Source organism: Molossus molossus, unplaced genomic scaffold (assembly GCF_014108415.1).
Source record: "Molossus molossus isolate mMolMol1 unplaced genomic scaffold, mMolMol1.p scaffold_m16_p_1, whole genome shotgun sequence".
NCBI classification, from domain to species: Eukaryota; Metazoa; Chordata; class Mammalia; order Chiroptera; family Molossidae; genus Molossus; species Molossus molossus.
In genome coordinates, this window is record NW_023425344.1 from 40,331,094 (window position 1) to 40,341,241 (window position 10,148).

Here is a 10,148-nt window from a genome sequence, read left to right on the forward strand (position 1 = left end):
ATATCGATGTGAGAGAGATACATTGATCAGCTGCCTCCTGCACACACCGTACTGGGGATCAAGCCTGAAACCCAGGCATGTGCCGTGACCGGGCATCGAACCTGGACCTCTCAGTCCATGGGATGGCGCTCAATCCACTGAGCCACACCGGCTGGGCTGTGAGAACTTTAAAAACTGATGTTTTCCCTTCAGTAGTGAAAGCATATTTTATCAGTTATAAGGATTGAAATTATATTTTGCAATGACAATTTGCTACTGAGAGATATTTTCAAAGAATGAGAATAAACTTTCTTTTTTAAAAAATCCTCACCCGAGGATATATATATTTTTTCTTTCTATTTATCATTAGATAGAGTGGGAGGGAGGGAGAGAGAGAGAAACATCAACATGAGAGGGACACATCGACTGGTTGCCTCCCATACGACCTTGACCAGGGCCAGGGACGAACTGCAACAGAGGTACGTGCCCTTGGCCAGAATTGAACCCAAGACTTACTGGTCCGCGGGCCGATGCTCTACTGCTGAGCCAAATCGGCCAGGGTGAGAATTAGCTTTCTTAAGGTTGTATTATATAAATTGTGATTTTGTAAATGATCTCTGGAGTTAAGAGACAATTATTTCTTCAAAAGACATCCTTATGTTACTCAAGGTTGAGATACACTGGTTAGTTGATTTCATTCGTTCGTTCATTCATTCATTCATTCGGTAAACATTCACTGTAGGCCTATATGTTATACAGCAGGAACTGTGCTGTTCACGTGAGCATGTGGCCAGGACGTGTTCTAGGCCCCAGAATCCTAACTGCTGTTACTGACTTACCAGGTCGCACCTCCTACATGGCTCAGGCTGTCGATTTTTGTATGCTTTGCTTTCTCCATCAGTAAAGCAAAGGTGAGCATATTTGATCTGTTTCTGTTCTCTCAGAGATGTAGAAAAAGGTACCCTGGGATTTAAAACAACCCACAAAGAATTACTTGTATACAATTTGGTGTTTCCAAGTCAGCTAAATCCACATGTCTTCCTGCTTCCTGCTGGTCTCAGTGGGAGGGGTCCCGGCCCCGGGAGGATCTCAGCCAGCTCTAGCGGAAATAGGTCCACACGGCAGGGCAGATTTTTTTCTTTAACTTTAAATCAGTTTATTGACACAGGAACACAACACGCTTGCGCCCCCACCCCCTCACCCACACTAGATCTCTTCCTTTCCCTTTAGAACAGGCTGTTCCCTGACAAAGGAAAAGGCAGGTCACCTTTACAACCCTGTCCCACCCCGAGGCCCCATGGAGCAGGGGCTCAGGCACTGTTCAGAACTGTCAGAGGGGGGATGAGGGGCTGTGCAGTTAGCACTATGCTCAGCCAGGCAGAGGCATCCAGTCCTTAAGAACAGATTCTCCCCCTCAACTCCCAGGCCCTGAGATGCTATTCCTCTTCCTCTCTGCTCTTTGTGACCCTAGGCAGGAGACATGCAAGGCCCTGGACCTACAGCCAGTAGCAAGAACTGGCCGTGTTCTGAGAACTGGAGTTTGGCTGGTCTCTTTTAAGGCCCAGGCACCCCCTCCAAAAAGCCCTGGTGGTGGGAGTGAACTTCAATTCCCCTATTTAAAATGCATTGATAGCCCTGGCCGGTTTGGCTCAGCGGTCAGAGCGTTGGCCTGTGGTCCAGAGAGACCCGGGTTTGGTTCCTGCTAAGGGCATGTACGTTGGTTGCAGTTTGTCCCTGGCCCTGGTTGGTTGTGCGGGTGGCAGCCACTCAATGTGTCCCTTTCACATTGATGTTTCTCTCTTTCTCTCTCTCTCTCTCTCTCTCTCTCTCTCTCTCTCCCCCTCCCTCCCTCCCACTCGATCTGAACAAAAAATGGAAGAATGTCCTCGGATGAGGATAATAAATAAATAAATAAATAAATACACACTGATAATGCAAATGCCAGAATAACACTAAACTGTAAAGAAGTAGCAGTCAGACCTCCTTTCTCCAGACCAGACACAAATGTGCACAGAGAAGCCCAGGTGGAGTATCAAAAACAGCTCAGCCCTGGCCGGTTTGGCTCAGTGGTTAGAGTGTTGGCCTGAGGTCCAGAGAGACCCGGGTTCGGTTGCAGTTTGTCCCCGTCCCAGTTGGGGTCGTGTGGGTGGCAACCAGTCGATGTGTCTCTCTCACATCGATGTTTCTCTCTCTCTCTTCTTCCCTCTCTTCCTCTCGCTCTATCTGAGAATAAATGCAAAAATGTCCTCGGGTGAGTATAAAAAAAAGAATAATAAACCCCCCAAAACAAACGAACAGAAAAAAACAGCTCAAGGACCCTGATGCACAGGGCTGAAATGCCTGTATTCAGGAGCCCCTGGGGTAACAGGAAGCAAGGAGAGAAAATACACAAGTCTTAAAAAACAAAAGAGAAAGCCCAGCAGCTGGGGAGCCTGAGACTGAGAGCACTGCCCTCCAGCCCTCCGGGCCTTGCGGGGACCCAGATAGTCCCCCCCACCGCAATGTCCTCCCCCTAGGCTAGATAGGGCCCATCACGCAGTGCAGTTTAAAAAGCATCTATGCCAGTTCATACACATCTTCATTTACTGTTGGTGATTACATGTGAACAATATGTTTATACTGTTCTTTATGGAAAACAACTTCAATGTGTCACCTCCAAGAACACAATAGGCAACCCTCACCCTGAGCCCCTCAGCGTCCCTCCCTAGACAGCAAGGAGCCCCCCTCTGTCCCAGGGCTGCCTACCTTCCCACTGTGGCTCTCGGGCAAAGCATCCTCTGACCGTTAGTCCTCATCGGACAAGTTCTGGTGCAGGGGGTACACCGTGAACATCACATCCGGCCGAGAGGGTACACGGGGACGGCCTGGACGTGCAATCTCAAAGCCCAAGAAGCTGAAGGGCGTACAGGAGTGGAGCTGTCTTCCCGGCCTCCCTGAAGCAGATGAAGACATAGCTACTTTCATCTTCCCTCCAGCAGACTTCAGCAGTGCTAGTAATCCTTCTTGGCTCCTAACAGCTAATAAGCCATCGGGGATTTCTACAACCAGGCTCTGGCTGCACAGGACTGCAGCCCAAGAAGAGACCTTCGCCTCGGTGACCTCATGCTGGAAGTGGACGATGTGAGGTTGGGTCACAGTGAGCTTCTGGTCCTTATATACCAGAGCTGAGAGAGCGGGATCCCTGCCACCCCTCGCCCACCGGGGGCTCATCGACAGTGGGCCAGGGGCATCAGGAGCATCACAGAGGCCGTGACACAATGTGCCTGCAGCTGGGGTCAGTTACTCACAGGCAAAATACTGCTGTCCTGGGTGTGCATCATCCTCCGCGGATCTGCTCAGGGTGGAGGAGGCGGCGTGTAGGTGGATGAGTGAGTGGGTGTGGGTCGCGTGGGGCCGCGGGGGCGATGTCTGCGTGTTAAGTCCCGTCAGGCCATGGGCTCGGAGCCCTCCTCCTGCCTCAGCAGGGCCTGCCTCTAACTTGCAGAACAGATTTCGCACGAGAGCTGTTTTGGATATGTTTGCCCTGCCACCAACCTCCAATTTCAGGAACTCCTGCGGGACCGGGACCGAGGGGTCACACCTGGGATTCTTCTCTGCTCAGCAGGAGCTCCAGGGCCGCGTGCTGGCTGATGGGCCTCATGGTTAGAGAGCTGTCTGTGGAAAGCTAAGGGGCTTATTGCTCCTTCTGATAATGAGCACTAAATAAACATCAGACTAGGTGGAGACATAACCTGGGACCTTGAAAACAGAGCTAATACACATGGCCATTACAGTAGCACATTTGCAAACCCACCACCCACGGAAACAGTTCTTGTTAAAAATGCCTAACCAGTTGCAATGTAGTCAGCAAGAACTAAGCGTAACTCTAAACAGGTCTGAGTAAATCTTGAGCAGGGCCACTACCTTATTGTTCCCCTGCTGCTGAGGTAGTAGGGGGGGGTGCACTTTGCTCTAAAGGGAGAAATTCATTTTTAAGTATTCGAACAGACATGTGTGGATACAGGATCCCTCAGCCCCGGTGGACAAGATTTTCTGACCATGAGCATCACATCCAGTAGGGCCAAGTTTTGTTTTTCAGGCTGCCTGCCAGGCTCGGAACAAGACTTCCACGGGTTTCTAAAATGCATTGTGTGTGGACATTGCCGGAGGTAGTGTGGTCCCATCAGTGGACCACCTTATTTAGCAAGGCCTGCTGCCTCTTTCTCCGTGTGGAGCAAGAAGTGCCAAGGCCTTGGTAAAGGACATGATGCCTTCATTCATTCAGCCAATATTTAGTGAGTGTGTACTTTGTGCCAGACCCCACACTCAAAGTCAGATGTACAGAGGTGTAGATGCTTATAGTTCAAGTGGGGCTACTGACAAGTAGAGAGGTGATTCTAATACAGAGCAGTCAGAGTGATGCATGCTGCTTGACCAGTGTTAGAGGGTCAGAAAAGGCTTGTGGGAGGGTGGGTGTTCAAACTGAGAGACGGAGGGATGGACGGGGATGGTGAAGGGTACAAGTCCTAAGCTGTGGGAGAGCATGTGAATTTGGAAACTACATGTCTTTCAGGATTGCTGGTCATAGAGTGCAAGATGGTCTGAGGAGAAATGAGACGGGAGAAGTAAACATCCTCGATACTCATGCCTCTTAGTTGTTTCTCCATGCACTTTCCCCCCAAAGCAGACATGGCAAATTCATCTCTGTGTGTGTGCATTAAGAAACAAAAGCAAATGGAGAAAGGAAAGTCTCCTCAATGAATGGTGCTGGGAAAATTGGAAAGCCACGTGCAAAAGAATGAAACTAAACTACAGTTTTTCCCCATGTACAAAAAGTAATTCAAAATGGATCAAAGACCTAGATATAAGATCTGAAACAATAAATTGCATAGAAGAAAACAGGCGCTAAACTTATGGACCTTGGTCTTAGAGAACATTTTATGAATTTGACCCCAAAGGCAAGGGATGTAAAAGCAAAAATAAATAAATGGGACTATATCAAACTAAAAAGCTTCTGCACAGCAAAAGAAACCACCAACAAAACAAAAAGGTGACCAACTGAATGGGAGAAGGAATTTGCAAACAGCTCTGACAAGGGGTTAATATCCAAAATATATAAAGAACTCATACAACTCAACACCAAATAAACACTCCAATTAAAGAATGCGCAGAGGACCTGAACAGATACTTCTCCCAAGAAGACATACAAGTGGCCAATAGATAAATGGAAAGATACTTAACTTCACTAGCTATTAGGGAAATACAAATCAAAACTTCAATGGCACACCTGTTAGGATGGCTATTTATAATAATACAGGTAATAACAAGTTTTGGGGAGGTTGTGGAGAATAAGGAACCCTTGTTCACTACTGGTGGGAATGTAAACTGGTACAGCCACTATGGAAAACAGTATGGAGGTTCCTCAAGAAATTAAGAATAGGCTTACCATATGATCCAACAATCCCTCTTCAGGGTATCTACCTGAAAAATTTGAAACCATTTAAAAAAAATTATTTTTATTGTTAAAAGTATTACAGATGTCCCCTCTTCAATACTGACTCCCTCCACCCCACCCCTGCCCCCTCAAAATTTAAAAACATTTATTCACAAAGATACATGTGGCATTATTCATGGTGGCCAAGACATGGAAACAATCATCCTTTGATAGATGATTGGATAAAGAAGATGCGGTACATATATACAGTGGAATACTACTCAGCCATAAGAAAAGAGGAACTACTGCCATTTGCGACACCATGGATAGACTTTGGGAATATCATGCTAAGTAAAATAAGTCAGAAAAAGCTAAGAACCATACGATTTCACTTATATGTGGGATATAAAACTGAAACTCATAGACACAGACAACAGTATGGTGGTTACCAGAGGGAAGGGGGTGAGAGGGTAGTAAAGGGTAAAGGAGGCCAAAAATTTGATGGCAGAAGATAATTTGACTTTAGACGGTGGATACACAATGCAATATACAGATCATGTATCATAGAAATGTACACTTGAAACCTATATAATCTTAACCAATGTCACCCCAATAAATTTAATAACAAATATAAAAATAAACAAAAAATATCAGCCTCAAGCAACCTTTGCAATTGCAATGTTTAGCTGGCTTGGTTGAAGGCTATTTAGAAGTAAACTGTGGTCTCTTTGCTCCGAGTCAGGTTGAGGAAGACATCTCATGTGAGGCTAGTTATCACAGGGGCTGTGACCTGGTATGTGCCAAGTTTCCAAATGCTCAACTGAAAGTTTAGTTTTTTTAAGAAAGAACGTTACCAGGGATTCTTGATATAGAAACAGAAGGAACTGTGCCAGAGGGGCGCTAGGAGCAACCCTCACACGTGAATGTAAGACAACGGATGGTGAGGCGGTGCAGCCTCTGCACCTGCAGGAGCAGGAGTTGTGGTCCTGGGAATAAGATCGTGGCTGCTATGTGACAACGCATGTTGTCCAATCAAAATAGCAGATGTAATTAATATAAGGACAATACACATCTTGGCATGACACTTTGTATATCCAAAGGATGCTACAATAGTTAAGATATTGATTCAGCTGCTGTATTAGAGAACAAAATAACAGTGGATTTAATAAAATAGAAGGATTATTTCTTTCTCCCTTAGAAAAATAAGCTGGTAGGGGGCCCAGGGGTGATAGGGAGCTCTGCTTCATGAGGTTGTACAAGACCAAGACATCTTTTATTTTGTTCATCCACCATCCTCTAAGGTCAAATATGACTCATCACCAACAAGCCAAATCCAATTTGCAGGACGAAGGAAAGGGTAAACTAGGGCAAAGAGCTCCTTTTTAAAGGCATGGCCTGAGGATTGCAGATATAATTTCTCTTTGTATTCCGCTGGCAAGCAAAGGTTGCCTGGCCACATGTAGCTGCTATGGAGGCTGGACACTGCAGTCTCCGGCTGGGTGGTGTGTGTTTAGTTGGAGTGTCACTGCCAAGGGAAAGAGGGGAGAATGGAGAGTGGTGAATAATTGGCAGTCTCTTTCATAGATGTCTATCTCCATCCTGTCATTTGATCCTCTCAGAAAACCTTGTTAGAAAGGAGACAGAGATTATTTATCCTTCTGTTGTAGAAGAGAAAATTGAGACAGAAAGATTAAAGGACTTGGTCAATATTATGCAATGAAGCCACATGGCACAGTAGGACAACTGTAAAAAGCTTGGTCATGAGTTGCCAAGGTAGGTACCACACTATTAATCACCAAGGTTTCTAAAGCGTATTCTTCATCCTGGGAATAGCAGTTTCTGCTATAGTTTCTTTCAAGAAAAATCTTCAAGGTAACCAAGTTGGAGGTCTGAAGAGCACAAGTCCAAGGGCATTTTGAACATGGCCCCATGTGGATGTGGTCTGGCTGACCTTGTCTTATTTTGCCTCTTCTGATCCAAGCCCAGACCTATGCAAAAAGGACAATGGGGTTTAATGGAAAGAACATTGGATTAGGGGTCAGTAGACTGGGTTCTAGTTCTGTGACCAATGTAGTCACCTTTAACTGGCATCAATCATATACCTATGAAATGAGCACTGAGCTCGACATAAGCGCTTCTTCTCAGTTAATGTCAGAACAACATTGTGCAGTAGTTGTTATTATTTATATTTTACAGAACATGAAACTGAGGCCCAAAGAGCTGAGTAGCCAAGGTTATATAGCTATGAGAGGTAGAGTTGGGATCCCAACCCAGCCTTCGAGCCCACCGCAGAGCTCTTCCCGCTGAAGCATACTGTCCTACACACCGAGCAACGGCTGGGTGAGCAGCACTGAAGTTGAACACGTGGCTGCTTGAACGCACGGCCAGCAGCATTTCTACTTGGGGCTCATGTGTTAAAGTTGTACCTTTTTGGACTCTGCCTCTTTGTAAGTGAAGTCCCTATATTGGGGAGCAGATCCCCTATGCTGGCCTTGCTCACATAGGGCCTTCCCTGGGTGATTCTTTTTTCCTTATTTATTTTCTCTTTTCAACCAAAGGAATACATGCTCATAAAACTTAAATAAATAGAAGGGTCTAAGACAGATTGTGACAATTTTCCTAGACTCCATACCACCCATTCCTGTCTCGTTCCCAGAGGTAGCCACTATTAACCATTTGGTGAGCATGTTTATTTTTATTTATTTATTTGTTTGTTTATTATATTGCAGAAAAGACGAGTGGCAGCTGCAGGTATTATGCTAACCTGAGCTGTCAAAGTGTCTCCAGGTTGCCCTCGTAAGCAGCTGGAAACCCCATGGCTACAACTAGCCACAGCCCTGGAAACATGCTGTGGTGAGCATGTTTAGATGTTTGTGTTTATGCACTTATTTTTGCCTACATTTTCAAAAAGTAAAATTGGGAATATGTAGATTGTTCTGCAATCTCTCCTTCTTTTCACTTAATAGTACATCAATACATTGCATTATATCTTTCTATCACAGGACATTAAAATTCTTGCTGGTGGTCATGCATTGTACTGGCCACATAGCTGACTTGGGATCCTGCTCACATTTTGGTATCATATGATTATGTTGTTAATAGTGTGGTAGACTCATATCATCTTCCTTATCCATCACATACTAGCTGAGTGATCCTGACCTAACTGCTCTGTGCTTTAGTTCCTTCTCTTATAGAGTGGGGTTAATAAAAGTAACCTCTTTCATTGGAAGACTAAATGATTTCACACATGTAACATACTTAGAACAGATCTTGGCATGCATGTCATATGAGTGCTACATGAGGGTTATATGGTCTTTTTATAGTTAGGTAGTATTTCATATTATGTCGTTTTCTATTACTTTACATTTAACTTGTTTGTGATTCCTTTTTTGCTAAAACAAACACTGTTGTGATCAATATACTTTTGCATATACTTTTGTGTGTGTATAAGTGTTTCTGTAGAATACATTTCTTGGAGTAGAATCAATGAGTCAGAGTGTTTGGGCATTTCCAATAGTGTTATAGGCGGGGTGGGGGGTGGCTTTGCCTGACCATGCTTTTCTTGGTCCTTTCACATCAGCTCACCAGGATGGGCAGGCTGCCATCACCCTGTCCTCCACACAGCCAATAGTTGGCAGAGCTCAGAGGCAGCAGCATTCCCCTTTGTTTTCACAGGGCCTGGCCCTTTGTGAACATCGATTAGACTGGATGGCAATCCTGATGGGGATTCTGAATTGCCACTTTATGTGGAGTTTGGTGCACAGGGGACAGATGACTCTGACCAAGAACCTTGATCAGATCCACATGCCCATAGTTACACTGAGGATGAGATGGCACAGGTGGTCAAGAGAATGGACATATGGCTTCATTCCTGGCTTTGTCCAGATTCCCTAAGAGCTCAATGACATGGGACTTTTTTTCCTCGGCCATCATGTCTTTGCTGAGTGATATGGAGGAGTGAATAGAGGAGGTTGGATGTGATGATCTCCAGGATGCAGGGATTGAGCGCACTCCTGGAAAAAGAGGAAGCAAAGCAAAGTAGTGCTATGCACCCTTGCTACGATATTTCTCTTGATCTAATTAATACAAGAAGGGCCAAGGGATAAATGTGATAATCTGACTTGGGGACTGGAAGGTTAGTGATTTATTTATTTAATTAATGAACACTTATTCAGCTATTACTTTGTGTTAGGCACTATAACTGAAGATGGGGGTACAGACACGACTAAGACATAATTCCTACATTTGAAGACACCAAAGAAATTGTGTATACACACACATATATGCATAGATGATCTATTTAATCAATTAATGATTTTATGGATTTTAGGTTATTTTCAACTTTTTACTCTTTTTTTTTTTTTTATCCTCACCCGAGGACATTTTCCCATTTTTTGTTCAGATAGAGCAGGAGGGAGAGAGAGAGAAACATCGATGTGAAGGGACACATCGAGTGGCTGCCACCCTCACGACCAACCAGGGCCGGGGACAAACTGCAACGGAGGTATGTGCCCTTAGCGGGAACTGAACCCGGGTCTCTCTGTACCGCAGGTCGACGCTCCAACCGCTGAGCCAAACTGGCCAGGGCTCAACTTTTTACTCTTATTTAGTATCTTGTAATGAATATCGCTTTTATTAATCTTTCTGTACATTTCTCTCTCTTTTCTTAAAATATAGTATTGGAAGCAGAGATTGTGGACTTTCATTTATTTTTTTAACATTAAAACATTTTTTTTCTTTATGGATTTTGGAGAGA

At 44.8% G+C, this 10,148-nt stretch overlaps 1 non-coding gene and 1 pseudogene across 1 annotated transcript; both read right to left on the minus strand.

Annotated features, from left to right (window-relative positions):
• Positions 1-2,763: 2,763 nt before the first annotated feature.
• LOC118619311 lies at positions 2,764-3,299 on the minus strand (annotated as a pseudogene).
• Positions 3,300-8,113: 4,814 nt separating this feature from the next.
• Positions 8,114-8,243, minus strand: LOC118622415. The gene has a single exon (XR_004958059.1). It is a non-coding gene; the product is annotated as a small nucleolar RNA SNORA44 (small nucleolar RNA).
• Between the last annotated feature and the right edge of the window lie 1,905 nt (positions 8,244-10,148).